We start from the raw sequence: 20561 nt of genomic DNA, 5'->3' as shown, positions 1-20561 counted from the left end.
CTCCACCTCTACGAAAAAACTCATTCAATCAGCCTCCAAAGAGGTCATCGATACCGTGTGCGAATGCTGTTTGAACGTCTTGAAAGGCACGATCCCTTTGTCCAAACACCAGAAGCAATGCTTAGGCAAACATCGTCACGTTCTTCGCCAAATGGTTCAAAAGAAAATTCCCATTCGTCAAAAGAAGAAGATGTTGGTTCAACGTGGAGGCATTGTACCCCTCTTATTAGGTCCCTTACTGAAAGGAGTCTTGGGAACCATGTTGGGAGGACTGGTGGGAGCAAGACAAAAAGGCCCTCGGAAGACCCAAGATCTCAATATCGACCCCTGACAACCCCATGGAAGGACGAAAACTGGCTTTAGTGCCTTACAAACGATAGATGGAATACCATCGTTGGCAAGAACAACGCACCCCGCATTTACCTCCCAATCCCCATTTGAGCGAAATGTCCCAGTTACAACACGAATTGCAGTCCTTGATGGATCGCCAAGATTTGTCCCAAACAGAAAAATCGCAAAAGTACGGTCAACTCTTGCAACCATTGCAACTCTTTCACCAGAAAGCTTTAGACGAAACAGCTCTACCCACTCTGAAAGATTTTAAGACCTTGATGAAAAGTCCAGGACCATCACCAGTACCAGTACCACCACTACCCGTGACCAAGACAGAAAAAGGAGAAGAAGAAGAAGAAGGGTTTCAAACTCCATCAGAAAAAGTACGCAAGTTAACAACACCACCTACCTCCAGAATTGGATGGATTAAAAAGATGATGCCACCCCTTCTTCATCACAAGAGAAAAAGAAAGTGAAGACAGAAGTGAAGACAGAAGTGAAACAAGAACCGATATCCCCCGCTCAGACATCCTCCTCTTCAACACCTATTGTCGGTCGCACACGCAAAGCATTGCAATCCAAGAAAATACCCCAAAAGAAAAGAGTAGCATCCTCCAAGAGTGGGTGTCTTATTAACACACAAACACAAAAAAATGGAAAAAGTCTTAGCCAGCATTTATTACGATCCCTCCCATCCTGCAGGTTACGCAGGAGTTCAAAAATTGTATAGTGCTGCCAAAACTCGACTGAAAAGTCTCCGTTTACCTCAAGTGCAACGATGGTTACAAGAACAAGCTACCTACACTTTACACAAACCCATTCGACGCAAGTTAGCAGAAGTCGCACCCGAGTGGAAGGCATCGATCATCAATGGCAAGCCGATTTAGCCGATGTCTCTCATTTGGCCAGCTACAATCGTGGCTACAAATATTTGTTTTGTGTCATCGATGTCTTTTCCAAATTTGCCTGGGTCGTACCCTTGACTTCCAAATCGAGCAGCGAGTTAGAGCGAGCCCTGCAACGAGTGTTGAAACAAAGCGGTCGTCACCCTCTTCGATGGCAAACGGACAAAGGCACCGAATTTCTGAACCAAGCTTTCCAAAAAGAATTAAAGAAACGTGACATTCATTTTTTTACTACCGAGAATCCTGAAACCAAAGCCAGTATCGTGGAACGTTTTCAACGCACTTTGAAAGAACGCATGTGGAAATATTTTACGCATCACCACACTCTGAAGTACATCGACATCTTACCGCACCTGGTGCAAGCGTACAACCAATCTTACCATCGAAGCATCGGACGTGCCTCGCAAGAAGTGACTCCCGAGAACGAAGTGTTGGTGTTTGAGCGCCTGTTTGGTACGTCCCCGACGAAGGCTGTCCCCAAGAAAAGTGGAGAGTTGACCATAGGAGATTGGGTGCGCATTGGCAAAACCAAACGCACTTTCGACAAAGGTTACTTACCTAACTGGACGACCGAATTGTTTCGTGTCACTGGACGAGTACATGGCCGTCATCCTACCGTCTATAAATTGGAAGACATGAACGAAGAAGTGCTCAAAGGAACGTTTTATTTGCCCGAGTTACAACGTGTCACCAAAAAAGAAGACGACGTGTACGACATCGAAAGCATTCTCGAACACAGAACCCGTAAAGTGGGCAAACGACGTGTCAAAGAAGTCAAAGTACGTTGGAAAGGATATCCACCCAGTTTTGATTCTTGGATCGACGCTTCGCAAGTCATCGACTATAAAAAGAAGTGACCATCATGCCCTTTCACACAGACGCAGCTACGTCGACCACTCCTTCACCCAGTTCTTCTGTGCAAGATTTACAAAAACAACCCTTGTGGATGTGGTGCGGAGAACGTGTGCCTAAAAAGCAAATCGTCTTTTTCTGCCAAATCTTCGTGGTGTATTGTGTCATCGAGGCAGCCATTGCCAATTTGCGTTTGCAACAAGGAGACAAACAATTGTGGACCATTTTATTGAGCAGTTGCATCGCTTACCTGCTTCCCAATCCCTCCCTGAAATTCTCCTCGGACGGGAACCACGGGAACCTTGTGTCCAGTGCCAGAGCCAGTCACCACTCCAACAACAACCAGAACCCCATTTTTAGCGGAGACACGCCTCTGACGTCCAGTAACCCCTTGGACAGCCACAGAACTCTGGAATTATAAGTCACCAAAACCAATTTTACTTAACCTTACCCAGTGACAGTTCCATGGAGGTGTTTCTCCACAACACGTTGTGCTGTTACACGGCCAAATTACCTCAGGCTATCCCCTTAGATCACGAAGCCCATTGGGAAGTGGCTTTGGTAGAAATGATTCACCCTACACAAATCCAAAACATCACTGAAAAGCAAAACACTTTTGAGGTCGAAATCCTGAACCAACAATTGCAAGAAACCATAAATGAAATCGGGTTTTCAGGGACATAAGACCATCCAACAATTCACCCTTCAATATCTAAACCTTGAAAATTCCGTCAGGGTTTTATTTTAGTGGCCAACATTTGGTGGACCCATTGCTTCCAGGTTCGAGTTAGCCTTTGGCAAAGCCCTGAACAGAATCAAAAAAAGTGTCACCCTGGAGTACCATAAAGTGGCTCGTCGCTTCCTGATGAAATTTCAGGACACCCAAACGTTGTCCATCAGTTTTAATCGTGACTTGTTTGATATTTTAGGTGGAGACACAAAAATGGCTCCAAATTTTAAACCGAAGATCAACAGCAATACGGTATTTTACAAGTTTTTTAGATTCCCTGTAGAACTGAACCAAGGACTGAATTTGATCTTTGTGTATTCCGATGTGGTGGAGTACAACGTCGTGGGACACACCTCTGTGCCGTTACTGCGTGTCATTCCTTTCAAAGTGGATAGTGCCACGACCAGTGACCAGGAAGGTGGGAACACTTATCATGTCCACCGCGAATTTGTAAATCCTCACTATTTGCCCGTCAGTAAGTCTTATTTGGACACGGTCAACATTGCTATAAAAGGAGATTTGGGACAAAATATTCCATTCACCAAAGGAAAAGTCACGGTGAAACTCCATTTTCGAAAACGGTTCTCTCACGACTCGTAAGTCATGTATCCAGTGTACCGAGGGGTTGCTCGACAGCGAGGACACGGTTTAGGAGATATGTTAAAATCGGCCTTTCGTTCGGTGGCCCCAGTGTTGAAACCGATGGTGACACGCGGATTGCACGCCTTGAAAGATGCGGCACTGACGCAAGGCAAAGAATTTCTCCAAAATGTCATCATCGACAAACAAAACCCTAAAGAAGCCTTCCTGAGGGCAGGCAAAAATGTCTTGCTGCAAACGGGCAAAGACCTTTTGGACCGACGCGAAACACCTATAAATGCCCTGCACACTACCGAGTCAGGAATTCAACAAGGACAAGGCAGAAAGAGACGACGAAGAAAACACCCTTTCACCAGACTTCACACGTCTAAAGCTAGAAAGACAAAGAAAAGAAGAACCGTTCGAGACTTAGACGTTTTCGATTATTGAGAAAGAACAGAACAAAATGATGCACCGAAAGTCTTGCGCTTGTTCCAAGTCAGAACTGGATCTGTTTGCCATGCCACCCACCATGATGACCATGCAAGAATCCCAATGGGTGGAATTTCATCCCGTCTCCTCATTGACCGATTCCGCTCCCATCGAGTTTGAAATCAAAGGACAGCCCGAAGATTACATCGATCTGAATAGCAGTTACTTGTACCTGAAAGTGAAAGTTCTAGATAAGACAGGAGGTGATATAGACACTGAAGCAGTAGCTCCCGTCAACAATTTCATGCATTTCTTGTTCAGTGGAGTGGACTTGTACTTGAATAACAAACTAGTCAGTAGCAGCATGGATACTTACCCTTACCGTGCCTACCTGGAAAATCTCTTGACGTACGGAATAGACGCCAAGAACACTCATCTCGATGCCTGTGTGGTATGGGAAGCTGACGAAGCAGACCAGTTTGAAACATTGGAAACTGATACAACTGATAAAAAGAAAGAATACAATGAGGGATTTGTAGAACGAAGAAAGAGAATCATGGGACCCAACCAAAGTTTAGAACTGATGGATCGTTTGCATTTGGACATGTGGTTGCAAGAAAAATATTTGCTGAACGGGGTGGATGTCCGCCTGAGACTGAATCGTAGCAGTAGCGCTTTCCATTTAATGGCTGGTGCTGACGATTACAAAACCAAAATCCAAGAAGCCAGACTCTACGTACGCCGTGTGGAAGTGTTACCTAAAGTGGGAAACGACATCAGTCAGACGTTGAGCAGAACGACCGCCAAGTATCCCATACGACGCGTGGAAGTGAAAACCTTCACCATTCCCAAGGGACAGCGATCCATGATCGAAGATCATCTGTTCCAAGGACAGTTACCCAAACGTTTGATCGTTGGTATGGTCGAGAATACAGCCTTCAACGGAGCTGCCGAAAAACATCCTTTCTACTTTCAACACTTTGGCGTGTCCAAGATCGAAGTCAGTCGCGATGGCAAGACCTTGTGTACCTGACCTTTCGAACTTTACTTTACCAAGAAGAATTACTTAAGATCATACTTGTCCTTGTACGAAGCCACCGGACAGTTAGGAACCAACACCAGTCACGGCATTACGTACGAGGATTATGCAGGAGGCTATGCTTTGTGGGCTTTTGATTCACTCCAGACCAAGGCAGCGACGAGGGACATTTCCACCCTATAAAATCCGGCCAGATTCGTGTGGAAATTCAGTTTGCAAACCGAGTCCCTGATGAAACGGTGAACGTCATCCTGTATGCAGAATTCGATAATACGATAGAAATCAACAGTTTGAGAGAAGTCATTCTAGATTACTAGAAGCCATGGAAGACTGTTATCCCTCTTTACCTAGTGGAGAAACTTTGGAGATGGAATGTAAGGAGATCGTGGAAGAAGAAGAATCCCAAGACAAAGACGATGAAGTTATCACGATGAAGTCAAGATGGCCAGAACAAGAAGCCCATTTAGTCTCCTGTTTTGCCAAACACTTGGTCGAAAAAATGACGGAATTGATCAAGAAAAATTGCTATGGATGTCAAAACGATCATCCCAGTCAGATTCAACACGATAAATGCCTGATGTTGAGTCAAGAAGAAAAATTGGACGAGTATCTGGACGAAGCTTGGAGTCTCATCTCGGACGAAGTCGTGTGGCATCAGTGGTATAAAGACTTGCGTGAACGTTCTTGTCCACCATTAACCACTCAAGAGATCCATCGTATCGAAGCTCTCCTGAATCAGAGTGAGGAGATGAAACGAAGAAACGGTTATTTGTCAGACATTGTCAAGCAAAAAGTCAGGATCGAATTGATGACTTATTATTACCTGTGAAGAAGAAAAAAACATGGATACCTGGGAACTTTATTACCTTTTGAACCACAGTTCGTATACGGCTTCTTGGAATCCTGTCGTCTGTGCTAAAGATGAACTCCCTCATCGCAAACCTCAAGACCATCAAGCTTATGTCATCAACACGGACGACAGTCATCTCCCAGGAACCCACTGGGTAGCCGTTTACTTTCCTCAAGAATGATGTGTGGAATATTTTGATTCGTATGGATTGCCCCTTTGGAAGACGATATCATCGATCATCGACTTTATGAGAAGAAATGCTCAGACTACCCGATTCAATAATGTGAAATTACAAGACACATATTCCTTGGTGTGCGGACAGTACTGTGTGTATTTTCTGCATCATCGCAGCCTGGGCTATTCCTTAGAACATTTAGTGACTCATTTTGATCCTCGTTCTTCTTCTAGAAACGATGTGAAAGTAGATCGATGGTTTTGTGACCATTATGCTTATATTTTGTCTCAAGCTAGGAAACGTAGTGTCCATCAATGGCCTAATGACTTCCAACAGTGGAAATCACAATTTCATTCACAACGTTGTCAGCCCTGTCCAAAATAATGTGTAAATTGAAAAAAATGTTTGTGATTTGAAAAAAATGTTTGATGTTATATGGTTGGATTATTGTTAAAAAATGTTAGAGTTGTTGGCTAGTGTTAAGTGATTTTGAATAGAAAATGTTGTGTTTTGAAAAAAAAAATGCCTTTGTGGTTTGTTTGGCTATAAGAATGTTGATTTATGCTCTTTGACTTCTTACTATCCCTCTCATGACACTCATTGAACGTTGCGGCTCGAGAAAACGGTGGAGGGATGTTTTCCTTCACGTCCGCGCTTTGACTTTAAGAACCGGGGGCAGTTTCCAGTCTAACCATCCATTGTCGACTCATCCTCCTACGAAGATGTGCTCCAAACTAGCTAAGCTAAACGAAGCCTACGTGAATTTGCACAGGGTCAGGCACAGTCTGATACCGAAGCCAGAAGAGATAGAGAATGTGAGAATGCTAAAAGTCACTGAAGACCTGATAGAAGAGCTCTTCAGAGAAGAAATAAACAAGGAGAAAGAAGAATGGACAGAGAAGTACAGACTTCAGAGACAGCAGCAACAGCAACAACAACAACAGCATCATCATCAGCAGCAGCAGGAACCTGAACCTGACAGAGGCTTTGTCAATTGTCGTATCGACACCAAAGAGTTCTTCTTCTCTTTCCGAAGAAGCAGACCTATCGTCAGAAAGTCTATCCTCAGAGGACGTCGCATTCTTAGAAACTAAAAGATTGCCATAGCAAAAAAAAAAACAAAACAAAAAAACAGCCCTTTTCAGGGCTACCCCAATACTCTAGAAAAGAAATTACAATCGATTTGCCAATGTGTGTAGGTAGAGTAGTATGAATATAAACACTAACTCTTTTTTATAGTGAGAGGGTATGTGTTTGTGTATAGGATTGTGTGTTTGTAAGTGCTCACGTACGTTGGTGTGGATAGTAGATTAAGATCATGTTTTTGGCTGTTTGGGGTGTGGGGAGAGTAGATTTGGGGGATTGATTGGATTGCTTTGAGTATGTGGATTGCATATTGAAGTGATTAATGAAAATTTTTTTTTAGAATAGTAATGGGTAGTATAAAAAAGTGAGTGAGTGTTTCTTTTAGGTCCGCGCGTTGTTTTGGTCATGATCTAGGTAAGATTAATTTTATGTTTTTAGGGGGATGTTTTCCATCACGTCCGCGCTTTTACTATAAATTGAAACTCGCTAGGCAGTCTAGCTACCCTTGTTCATTGATCAACACCACCAGAATGAACACCAGAATTGTAAAGCTTTTAGAACTCCAGATGCACCTGGAATATGCCAGGCGCATACTAAATGAACTGGCCACGGAGGCCATTGTCGAAGAGGGAAGAATGAAAGAGGAGCAGGAAAGAAGAAAGAAAGAAGAGGAAGAAAAGGAGAGAGGAAATTTCAGAATCCCAGAGACAGAAAATTGGGATTCTGAAGCCACATATCCCGCCTCTGCTCTCCCCCAAAAAAGAGTGAAAAGAGACTGGGGAAGAAGATGTTTGTGTGGCGCCAGGCCAGGAAGATGCCATCATTAGATAGGTGCATCTGGAGTTAAAAACCAACAGCCCTTTTCAGGGCTACCCAATACTCTAGAAAAGAAATAACAATAGATTTGCCAATGTGTGTAGGTAGAGTAGTGTGAATATAAACACTGACTCTTTTTTCATAGTGTGAGTGTATGTGTTTGTGTTTGTGTTTGTAAGCGCTCACGTAAGTTGGTGTGAATAGCAGATTATGGGTTTGTTTATTGTTTCTTAGCGTATGTGGAAAGTATAGTTTGGGTTTTGTAACCGTTCACGTACGATTGTGTGGATAGTAGATTATGGATTTGTTTATTGTTTCTTAGCGTATGTGGAGAGTATAGTTTGGGTTTTGTAACCGCTCACGTACGATTGTGTGGATAGTGGATTATGGGTTTGTTTATTGTTTCTTAGCGCATGTGGAGAGTATAGTTTGGGTTTTGTAACCGCTCACGTACGATTGTGTGGATAGTAGATTATGGATTTAGTTTTAATGCTTTGCGTGTGTAAATAGTAGATTAGGGGTTTGTTAAATGTTGCTTCACTTATGTGGATAGTATATTATATGAAATGAGAAAAGTAGGGAATGTTTTCCTTCACGTCCGCGCTTTCACTATAAGAACCCACAAGGTTTGATGTTCAAACCATTCTACAAAGAATAAAAAAGAAACTGGAAGTGTCCCAACTGTTCAATGATTTAAGACATGTTTATTTTTGGATGGTGGATGGTGAATATGGAGTTGAAAGGATTGAAAGAGATTGGAGGTTAAGAACCAGTGTGCACTATGTGAACGAACTAAAATTAGCCAGGGAGATGATAGAAGGATTAATTGAAGAAGTGAAGAGACTGAGAGGGCTAATAAATCCCCCTTATGTCAGAGTGGGAACATTAAAAGAGGCTCTGGAGAAGGTAGAAGAAGTAAGAAGGTTTTTGCAAGAGATAGAAGAAAGGTCAGAGTGGCCCTTTGTCAAAAGGAGTGTTGAAAGATTGAAAAAAGGGGAAGAAAAGATGAGAAAGGTGATAGATGAAGAAGTGGAGAAAATAAAGGACAGGTGGGCAAAAGATAGAAAAGAAGAAGAAGAAAATAGAAAGAAAAAGGAGGAACTAGAGAAACTGAACGCTAACTGGATAAAAATTCAACAGAAGTTCCGAGCCATGGGTCACCCGGACTGGATACCAGAAACAGAAAAGAAGAAGAAGAAAGGAATGATGGAAAAAATAAGAGGATGGCTACAGAAGTTAAGGAGTTAGAAGAAGAAGAAGAAGAAGAAGAAGAAGAAACCCAAAGGCCCTTTTCAGGGCCACCCACATTTCTCGAAAAGAGACTGACTTTCCATTGCCTACCCTTTTTTCAAAAAAAAATTTTAAAACAAAATCCCATGTTCAATTCCCCTTGTCCCTAAAGTAGTTTTTTTTCTAACATGTTCAATTCCCCTTGTCCCTAGACAGACCCAAACTCTATTCCCCATGTTAAATTCCCATTGTCGCTAATCTTATCCAGGGTTTTTGCCCATGTTAAATTTCCATTGAGGCTAAAGTGGCCCAGGGTGGTTAATGTTAAATTTCCATTGAGGCTATAGTGGCCCAGGGGTGTTTTTAATGCTAATTCCCCTTGAGGCTAAAGTGGCCCCATTTACTACTGTCAGAAATTGAAATAAACCATTTTTGTATTTGCAAAACACGTCATATGAAAAACAAACTGGGGACGGGGCAGAAATGTGTTGTTTTCATTGAATAACATTATAAGTTTGTCATAAAGTTGTAGCCGTATTTTCCGAAGGCTGTTTAATAAAAATTGACTGCAAAGATACAGGTTGCATCATCTGACAGTGCTAGTCATAGATAACCTTTATGTCAGTAACGGAAGGGAAAATTATAGATAATATCCAGTCTGTACATGTCCCAATCAAAAAGGTAATTAACTCGCGTATCTCTAAATCTGAATTCTGACCAACGCTGTGCTAATTTGGTGTTACTATCTAGTGTTACACAATGGAGGTTATCATAGGTTTCCATCGCCACCAAAGTTTGATTCCATTTGACCTCTACGTAGAGCTAGACGTCAAGAAAAATCAACAATAGACATATTTTTATTTAGTGGATGTCTGTTCGATTCAATTCTAGCGCTAGCAATGACCACAGTTGCTAAACGTGTTACAATCTGTCGGATATCAGTGAATATCCATTTCGAAATATTTATCTGACGATAAATATATGTATATCAGTGCGTGCATTTATCTTTAAAATCGGTTGGTCATAACAGCTGTATAAGTAGCAATCATTTTTCAAGCTTTTTAACGCTGGTATGAACGTTCGGACTGATATTAGAGAAATAGAAGAGGTCACTATGGCCGTTTATGGGAACAAACAGTGGTGGGACACTGTAAGAAACAACTCAAATGCAACATGGATGGGACTATGTGAGACCATATCTGAATGTAACATCGGAATTTCTTACACGTATGCAAATTTAACATTATGAATTGCGCCCTATCTCTCTTTTTGAGTTAAAATTACTGGGCCGTTATAATTCTCTGTGACAATTAAGCATTACAGGGATATATTGGTCACTAGGGGAACCCTATTGGAGTTTAACATGGACGTAATGCTATGCGGATCTGTGGGAACTTATTATTAGCCGTTCATAATTCTGTCTTTCATTTGTTTAGTGCATATCCCTTAGAATATGTCGTTCAGGTGTTGTAGAAAGTATTATATCTATAAATAATAATCACTCAGGTAATTTCTATCCACCAGTCAGAACACGGCATGGCGTGTGACATTACTTTCTGGAGATTTACATAAGTGCCATCTCGACGACCAATAATTAGAAAGTGCATTACAGTTTATATTATAGCACAGAGCAGTAGCAGAGATACCCAAGTAGTAAAGGTCCACAGAGAGATACACCGTGCTCGAGCATGTTTAATTTCCATAAGCTCCATAGTGTCATCTGTAATGTTACATTTCCTTAGGGCCCCATAGTGACCCGTCATGTTAAATTTCCATTAAACTCCATACCTTTAAATTCCCATGGGTCCTCATAGTGACCCAAAAGGTAGTGTTATATTCTGACAGGGCCCCAAATCGGCTCTAAAACGTATATGCTTAATACCCGTAAACAAAAAGAAAGAAAGAAAAAAGAAGCGCTAACGTTTTATTACCGTATAACCACATAACGTTTCCAGACCGCTTGTGTTAACACCTGGTAGGGAATGCTATTTCCCGTAGGGTCTCATACTTGTTACTGTTTACTATAGCCGAAATCCCTTTGCAAGTTTAAAAAAAGCGTTCAAGGAAACTGTATTTTACCTGGTTAGCATTTCAATAAATTTCAACATGAATACAAAAGTCTACATAGAAAACCGAACGTTAGATTATGTTTTTATTCTTGCACATGCCTTCGATTTACTGTGACCTTGTCTTCTTCCTGAATTGAGACAATACTATTAAGAGACCGACTATTTAATTTGTTTTTATATCATGGTGTGGTTGGAATTTAGCATTTTGTTTCCTGATAAAATTCTGTGTCCTCTAAATCAGAACAAGCGCATTTTTTCAAGCATTTTCACATACCCCTGCCATACCCTTTTGCCCCTATCGTAATCTGCCTGTAAAATTGTGAGTAAAATATCTCCGCTGGTGGTTACAGAGTACGATGCGAGTTGGAATTCGGATGCCAAATTTTGTTATATTTACAGTTTCTCACCACCGCTGGATATAATGAAATGTACCCGCTTTCTAGATGATTTTAATTTGTTTAGTTTCCTGGGGGTAGGAGGGGGCTGTTTCGTTTTGTATTATAAATCCGATGGACTAGCTGCAAGCAATTCTTGTCTAGTTTCCAAACAGTGTTACCTGTTCTGGGCGATCGGACTAGTTTAAATGTCGAACCGTGTTTATACTGGCTGTACGTGTATGTAAAGGGCTCCTGAAAGATGCAGCATAACTGTAGTGAAATATAAGTGTGTATCTTTGGTCCGAACTAATGTGTTGGCTATGTTATCCATAGTTATGCCAAGCGCTCATACGTTTTTGCATCCCTGCATGGGCATGCTATTTCTTTTCAAGGAGTTCCATTGCAGATTGTGGTTCTCTATATCATAGTGGCATATTGACAGTGTAAAGTTAAAGGTAAGGAAATTGCATTACCGTTACTTATGAACAGTTTCCTCAATCCCAATCATTCTTCACAATGAAATAAGTTGTAATTACCCGACTGTAATGTCCAGCGAGACACCAAGCCAGCATGTTATTATAATCAAGGCAAATTTCCCTTTTAAATGCCGATGTTTAATATATTAGAGAGTTGTTTCAGACACTGTGTAACATAAACACGTGACTTGCTACGGATCCAATTTTGAGTGGCGCACTTGCATAGTGCTAATCGGAACAAGGGATTTTATTGCTTAAATTACAATATTATTCCTGTCCCACTACTGGAACAAAAGTCTCCACTAAACTTATATAAATAGAACTGCAGCTCCTACTGCATTGATGCTATTCATACCAGTACTGTATCCAACGTTTTAGAAGACAAACCAAAAGGAGTTTGTAATCAATCTGCACCCTTAATTACATCCTATAGCCTTTCAAAATATTAGCTTGTATTGTGCACGTGGCTCAATTTGTTAGATAAAAGCGAACGGTAAATCAGAAATCTTAGAGGCGTCAGTAATATACCATTTTATTGTTTAACGTCGTGCCAGAACAATGCACACTTATCAAATAATGGATGCCATTCTTAACAATAAATATAAGTAGATTATCTCTGCTTACAAATTAAGTACGTCAAAAACATCGTCCGTTTACATTCATATATGCTATCAGCCATCCTATCTTATAAGGACATTAAATATCATACAATATTTTCTTCACACATGTACGCGCGTACTACAATTCAGCTTGTTATTATCCATAGAGAACGGTCAACACCAAAATACATTTAAGAACATTTAACTCAATCGATCTTTCTTCCATTTTAACAGCATTCAATTTTAAAAAATGAGCTCGGAATTTCTCTTTAAATTTGGAACACACAAGAAAAGGATTGTTTTCAAATGTACTATAAAATGTATAATATGACTACTTCGTAATACATTTAAATACATGTATTATACTTCATTTTCTTCAAACCTTTGTAGAGATGTTTTGAAGTATGGACGAATATTACAAAGATAAATTTCATAAACAGAGGGAATTTTGAACAGACGTACAGGAACTTCAAGCAAGACAGGGCAAGCCAATATAACCGTTGAAATTAAACCATGTTAAGGCGTGCCACATGACTGTTTTACAACCATGTTTAAATCATGGAATGGCATTTTGTTTTACTAAACGTTTTAATGCTTAAAAAAATGATTATATGTAAATATTCGGTAAACGCTAAATTGAACCGGAAGTATTTGCCATCATATTTAAGTGTGGCTGCCTTAATATCATGAATGCGTCTATGTTTTGGATAATGAGTATCGGTATTTAATCTTTCCTTCCACCTGTCCTGAATAATGATATCATATTTATACATAATCATACGTGAATTGCATTGCCCTCTAATCAGGATAGCACACTTCTTTATGTCCACAGTCTCTCTCTCTCTCTCTTTATCATAGCATTGAAAAAAAGATGATCTGTGTTTTTTAACATCTCGTGTTGCAAGGATAAAAGGTTGTAATAATGTTGTCGAACATGAAGCCTAATTTTGTACTTGACATATTCTAAATCTTCGTCTATGCAATTAACACACATGTTCAGTAGCGTTGATACCATGAAATGGGTGTGGGGTTGGATATCGCAAATGTTGCGCACTATCTACATTATAATGGAGGTTTGGCACCAGTTTAGTTACGATTATACATCAAGTTGGCCTTCTTCCTGGTAAACCAACACTACAAGCACATGAAATATTGTAAGTAGAATCTTCAGATTTTATCTCCCACGTTAGATAGATTACGTAATTCTGTTCACAGGTCAAAACGTTATCGTTAATTTTAGATGTCACTTTATCAGCCTCATATCATGGTCGCAAGGAAGTCATGTCAACATGTGACTGATAAAGCTCCATGAATTGTGACACAAGTGCTTGTTTCGTTGTATTTTATTGATCCAGTTTAGTGACACCTTAATGTTCCTCATCAAATATTAATCAGAGTGGCTTGTTTATCTGATGCGATAGAGACACAAAACGCAGCACATAATATCAGCCTCTTTGTTTTCACGCATTTTTATGCAAGCATTCTAAAGCACCAAACTCAATATACATAGAAGAGACCAAGACTAAAAGCCTGACTTCATTATGATCGAAATTATGAGAATCTAAATTGTCGTATTATGAAATTAGCCCTTAGTTATATTTAAAATGTTTGAAGAATACTGGACCAAGGAATTTAATTACCTAGTACCTACAATCATCTTTTATCAAGATAGTATCGAGAGTAATCACGCATTTTGTCAGCTCAAATGGACAACCAAACACGCATTTTGTCAGCTCAAAAGGACAACCAAAAAATGCATAACATTTTGTCGTTAAGTGACATCAGAGTATTTCTATACATATCCTTTTATTACGTTTGATACGTCCTACATTCCACCAAATTGTGTCGTTTGGAGTAAAGGTCGTGCAAACTAATAAATTTAGCGCTTATCGGAAACAAGTATAAAAATCATGGTTGAGCCATATTCTATGTTTGGTTCTAAAGATTATTATGTAACATTTGTTCCACTGATTCACGATATAAAATCTTCTGATTTTCAATTTATGACATTATCAGTTATTGCGACTATATGCTGTCAAAATAAATACAAAGAATACTTGCGGTAATGTTGCTGTCTTTCTCATGTTCTTGTGTGATCACCTTTATAGCGGAAGAAACAAATTACTGTACATATAGATCTCCAGTACGAGACGACATTGCTACCCGAACCAGAAACTGTTACTGTAATCTAACATCAGTCTACGCCCTTAAAAACTAGACAGGTATATAAAATAAGGGACAAGGAAGACGAAACAAATCGCATGACTCAAAATAGATTCACATCGTTTAAAGGCTTGAGTCTTATGTCAGATAGTGTGTGTAGATGTGTATGAGCTAGGCTGCTGCTAACAAAGGAAAGGAAAAAACTATTTTGAAAAGAACGTCGTTCACTTCCGTGAACAAAGGGACAAACAACACTATTTAACATTAACTTTTATTTCTGCAACAACAATTTCCTCTAATCACTAGAATCAATCAAAAGTATATCAAAGAATCCGTTTTAATTCCATTTTTGCGGCAGTGCGTTCACAGTTACAGATAATGTTTTTCTGTTTAAAAATGTAAATCATTAAGCTGAAAGACGAGGCATTTCTACAAAAAGCTGAATGACGAAGTATTTCTACAGAAAGCTGCAGGCTTGATAAGTATGGCATCTTTTGTGTTAACAAAACATGATCTTCTCTACAACCTCATCACATGATTACGTAGACATTGCGATTGATATATCTGCAAGTGCATTTATATTGTGGCAACATGTCAATGAGACAAAATAAGTCAACATTTTTCATCATGTTTATGTGATAATGTCAACACAGTACGAATATAAACTCGTCATGATGACTTAAAAAGACATCGTCATGATTAAGTATGCTATATACATATATTGTCATGATAATGAAGAATTTCCATACATAAAATATCCAAAACATCTATTATCTGTTGTACAGCTTTAGAACAAAGGACATATGTATGGAAGTATTAGGCTACCATCGATAGTATATTGCATATACTATGAAGACGATTTACTTTGTTTCTTTTAAAATTTAAACAAAATGAATTATGTTATAATTGTCTTCAGACCAATTGCCTGTTTAATCAACCCAAAAAATGTTTTCATGTAAAGATGCTCAGTATTAAATAAGGTAGACGTACATCTTTCTTTATCACTACTGTATCATACAGCAAACGTTCCTATTGACCAAGGCAGTATAATTTGTACTACTTTTTGTACCGAGGCAAATAATATAATCTAGTTATTTCGTAGAAGATATATAATAATCCCCATTATTTTGCACAATTTTGTTTTAATTACAAGTACAGTTTCGGTGGGTATAAGTATTTGCACATGTCGGTCAGTTTTGAAAAACTAAGAAAGTACATTTTGAGTAACTTTAAGATGCATAAATATATTTATATTTATTACCATTCTTACTACTAGCTAACAAATAACGTTTATCCCCTGTCACTTGCATCTTGCTGTTGGAGGGACCTCAGTTATGACTCGTATCATACAATGTGTGTCTTCTATATCTAGCTTTACATTATATCAAAATAGTTACATTGGGAAAATTAAAAATCGGCTGTTTTGTGACAGTTCATTTAGCCAGTAGAAATAATACTTTGTTTTCGTCATGAATTATTGGTTCTGGGGATCTTAGTTTCCTACTAAAAGCTTAAGTTGCGTTATTGTCTCAATTAAGTATTTTGACATACTTGTAAAATGGAAAACCCTCTGATACATAGTCGAAAGCCATGGACCTCAATATGCTTTTCTTTGCTATATTTGTATAGACCCAATGAAGAACTGGACATAGTCTGAATGATTATATTTGCAAAAACACACGAATAATCTCTCATGTTTGACACTGACATTGCGAATATCATGTTCATTTGTATGCTTGTTTGAAAGTTTCTTTTTTTATTCACTGAACTCGTCGAAATCGTTAACTTTATCATCTATACTTTCAGACAGACAAAACAGCTGTTTTAGTTCATCCACAAACAAATCTAATAAAGTAGAACCTCAAACGTCTACTACACGGTTTGTTTCATAATACGCTATACTAGATTTTATTACACATGTCGCGCACATGCATGCAATATCAAGGTCTTCAGTATCTTACATTACTTTACGATTCTAACATTTTAAAATTAACAGAGAAAGAAAATGGTACATAATGAACATAATTATTATATACTCACTTTTTTCTCCGTTCATATTACATTGTTAGACTCCTTCAGTACGATATTGCACACCTTGATACTGCATTCACGTGCATCAAGGAACTACTTTCTATTGTAAACAAACAATGGACTCAAACGCCAGCACTTTTGATCTGTAAATAAATCATGTACACTCGCGTAGTATGCGCCTTAGGTTTTTGTTGATTAAATTTGTTTCTGAATGAAGCAGATATTTCGTGGAATGCCACATACTAGCTGTTTTGGCACATTCCGCGTTAAAAATTTTGATAAAATGTTTCGGATTTAGGCTAGCGATACAGTAGACGTAAGAAAGGGTCCTTGCAAATAACATACAAGTGACAAGGAATAAACTATCATCTTTAGCTGGCAATAATAATAGCAAAAAAAATATTTACAGTTTGACATCCTGAATTTCTTCAAAATAAACTTTTTCAGTTCTGCACATCCGAATTACACGAGCCATGTGACAGGTTCTCAATCTTCATTACACATTTCGAAATTTTACTGAAATTTTGAATATAAGTGCAACTACATCATTCTTAATGCACTCAAAATGAAATAAGCATTAAACTCCATGACGTCTTTTTGATAATTGCAATTGAAAGAATTCATATTGTTCCCACAATATGATATAAAACATTCAGTGACAGGAATACAAACACATTTGCAGATGTCAACACGCTTCTCCTTCGCTTCTTCACTCCAATGTATTTCATGTGGAATTGTCACATATAAATTCAGTCCATAATCACGAAATTTCGTAGAATCGAAAATATACAAAAATCTATTCATTCCAGATCAAATGAAAAAGTTGCACATTCAATAACCATATTACTCCAAATTTCAATTTTAAGTGGACACGCCATTTTCTTTTGATTTATGTTGAGCGATCTACTAAGTTCAAATTTATATGTGCGGAGCTATATGCGCAGCAAAAATGTTATTGTTGTGTAATGTTGAATCTGCGCTTGTGTATTTAGTTTGGAATACGGCATATATTCAGTTACTTTGTTTCTTGTAGCATATTTTGTTAATATAATTAAGGATTAGGTAGAATAAGAAAATGAGCATATAATAAAACTGTTACTGCATTTGTATGGGAAAATATCTACTCGTTTTGTCGGATGGATATACTTTACTCCTTCGGTCGTGTAGTATTTACATCTGAAAAACTCCTTCATATTTTCCCATACAAATGCAGTAATCTATGTGTACTGAATTAAATATAGATCCAATATGGCTACTCAAAAAGCCATTGGATGATACAATAATTCCCAACGTCGCTGTACAGATAAAAAAAATGACCTTTAAATCGATTTCTTTGGTGGATACCAGGAAATAATTATACTTAATGAAACAGTCATACGCTGAGTTTAAAACCTTTCCCGGCATTGTGCTGTTGAACGCGATAAGCATTTCTTTTATCGGCCATGCATGAGGCAAATTGTCACGAAATACAGACTGAGACAGCAAGTATTACATTTTGTCGTTATCATGAGCAGATACTTAAAACAGGAAAGATTCGAAACAATCCTACGTTTGAAATGAACGACGCATAATGTATGCCTTAGACACTCCACGGTTGTATATGGTGACCTAATTGAACAAAACGCCCATTCCACATAATTTGTTTTACTGATAACGCTGTCCTTTGGAAAGAGACAAAATTATTATGAAATTGTAATTACATCAATATCGAAACATCATTCTAAACATTTAAATATCGCCAAGTTCATTAGTTACTGCTATCGTTACGTTAATGTTTTCTATGGTAACACCTATTATAGACATTCGGTACAATTACTGCTTGTATAAAATGGATCCAATCTTCAAAATATGTAGTAAATCCTAGCACTCATCAACAGACAAATTCTGTTTTTATTTCGCTCCACCGTATAGCGAAACGTTCCATGGGTAAATGGAAATAAGATGTTATTTTACACAAATTTATGCTTAGCTAACACGTTCTTGCAAAATTATAGGAAGCTTACAGGGGAAGAATACATTGTCATGCAAAAGCAATAACTTTTCAATTTTGCTGACTTTGAGAGGAGTCGTATTTTGACAGCTTATGTATAATTAATCAAACGTTTCATTTCCAGCAGGTGCTTCAGCAGGCGAGTTTCGAGGGCCAGCATGCAATGTTGATGTATTGTAGACCTCGACTAACAAACACAACAGCTCGTCCAGTTAAGAACTAGAATAAGTAATGTAGTAAGCTAACTACCGGATGTAAAGAAGACAAACGATTATTATTACTTCTTCGAATATCAGTAAACTGATGCGAAAGAAGAACAGTTTATTTAAGCTTGATCAAATTTGCTTTATATATTATACGGTATACATTTAATCGTACATTGGCAATTTGCGGTTATACGTCAGACTTCTTTAAAGAGATACATACTGTGAAGTCCATGATTAGATGTCTTCAGAATCCCTTTATATGTCGTGATATTTTGAATTTGTAATATAAAACGATTTAAAAATTCACTTGATAATCTTCGTGGTCATGTTCTCATTAACTCCATATGCTTTCCAAAAATATCCATTTGTTTAAGATAAAAACCCGAAAATCTTGTGATGGTGCTATATACACTTTTTCAAACTCATAGTGAATAACACTTCAATACATATTTTCCTTATTAATGCTAAGCATTTGTGACACAACATTCTACATCGTGGACGGTTACCCACAATAGCAACCCAAGTCACCGTGGCCACCTGCAAAAAGTGTCGGGAAGATGATTCTGCATGTGCTGTAATAAATTATATTAGCTTGCAGATAATATTATATCGTTATTCACATAAACGGAAATTTGTAACTCATGTTTCAAATGCTGTAATTGCAGCTTTGAGTCACAAAACATTGTTGTCAGGTGTATACATTCATTTTCTGCGATCAATGCATAGAGCAGATCACATGTGTCCAAACTGTTGGTATTTTAAATTGAAGCGTTTGTTTATATGCAGAGAAGACATGACACGTTTCAACATGATGTATGTAGGAGTGAGGCCTCTAAGATTAAACCTACTGGAATCCGTTAATCTATTAAAGGGAGTAAGTACTACGACACTGGACCTTGTATGGGTTGTAAATTATAGAGTACGTTGAAAAGAACTGACAAGACAAACTAAGTAGATTTTAACATCTCCTTCCTCAAAAGATGCGAGAGGTTCCATACGTTTGCATCTGAGTTAGATTTGATCAAGCATATTCCATAAATGTATAAAGGTATTTAGTATAATACTGTCACTTAATAATGTCACTTCCAGATACTGTTTTATAAATTTTATTTTACTTTGGCCTTCTTATTTTTTCGTTCTAATATATTTTATGTTAGGTGTTGTTTCAAAGTGGACATATTGTTATACATATATTTTATTTAATTATATCTGATTTAATATATATATTTTCAATTTAATACTTTGTCACTTTTTCTTTTTCATTACATGATATTGCAATGTAAATTTATTCTCTGTAGATTATACCTTTTAAGAAAATAGTTTGACCTTGACTGTTAGTTTACAAGCACCAGGTGTCGATCTAAATCCTGACTTTGTTTTAGAATTTGTAGCAACCTTCGTCATTTTTTTAAATAAATTGATTGGTTGTTTCCATTGTCATGATGGGACTTTGTAAGATATAATTTTTTAAAGTAATTTTATTTCTTAGAGTAACAATGATTGGGATTCGTCAGGGTCACGCTGGGTAAACGTGATCTGTAACAAGTATTTGCTTCTATAAACTTCCAGAAGATGATCACGTGACCCTTGTTTTCTAGAATTAATCTCAGTAGGAGTGGGGCT

At 38.1% G+C, this 20561-nt stretch overlaps 1 protein-coding gene across 1 annotated transcript in view; it reads right to left on the bottom strand.

Annotated features, from left to right (window-relative positions):
- LOC149770133 (uncharacterized) overlaps positions 1-14748 on the bottom strand; it is a 45291-nt gene extending 30543 nt beyond the window's left edge. The window contains exon 1 of the mRNA XM_089949348.1: positions 14610-14748. The gene's annotated coding sequence lies outside the window, so the exon portion shown is untranslated. The remainder of the gene's footprint in view (positions 1-14609) is intronic.
- Positions 14749-20561: the final 5813 nt, after the last annotated feature.

This window comes from Sinohyriopsis cumingii, unplaced genomic scaffold, assembly GCF_028554795.1.
Source record: "Sinohyriopsis cumingii isolate HCF-2022 unplaced genomic scaffold, ASM2855479v2 utg002662l, whole genome shotgun sequence".
Lineage (NCBI taxonomy): Eukaryota > Metazoa > Mollusca > Bivalvia > Unionida > Unionidae > Sinohyriopsis > Sinohyriopsis cumingii.
The sequence above is the reverse complement of the archived record's forward strand: the minus strand, read 5'-3'. Positions and strand labels throughout refer to the sequence as shown.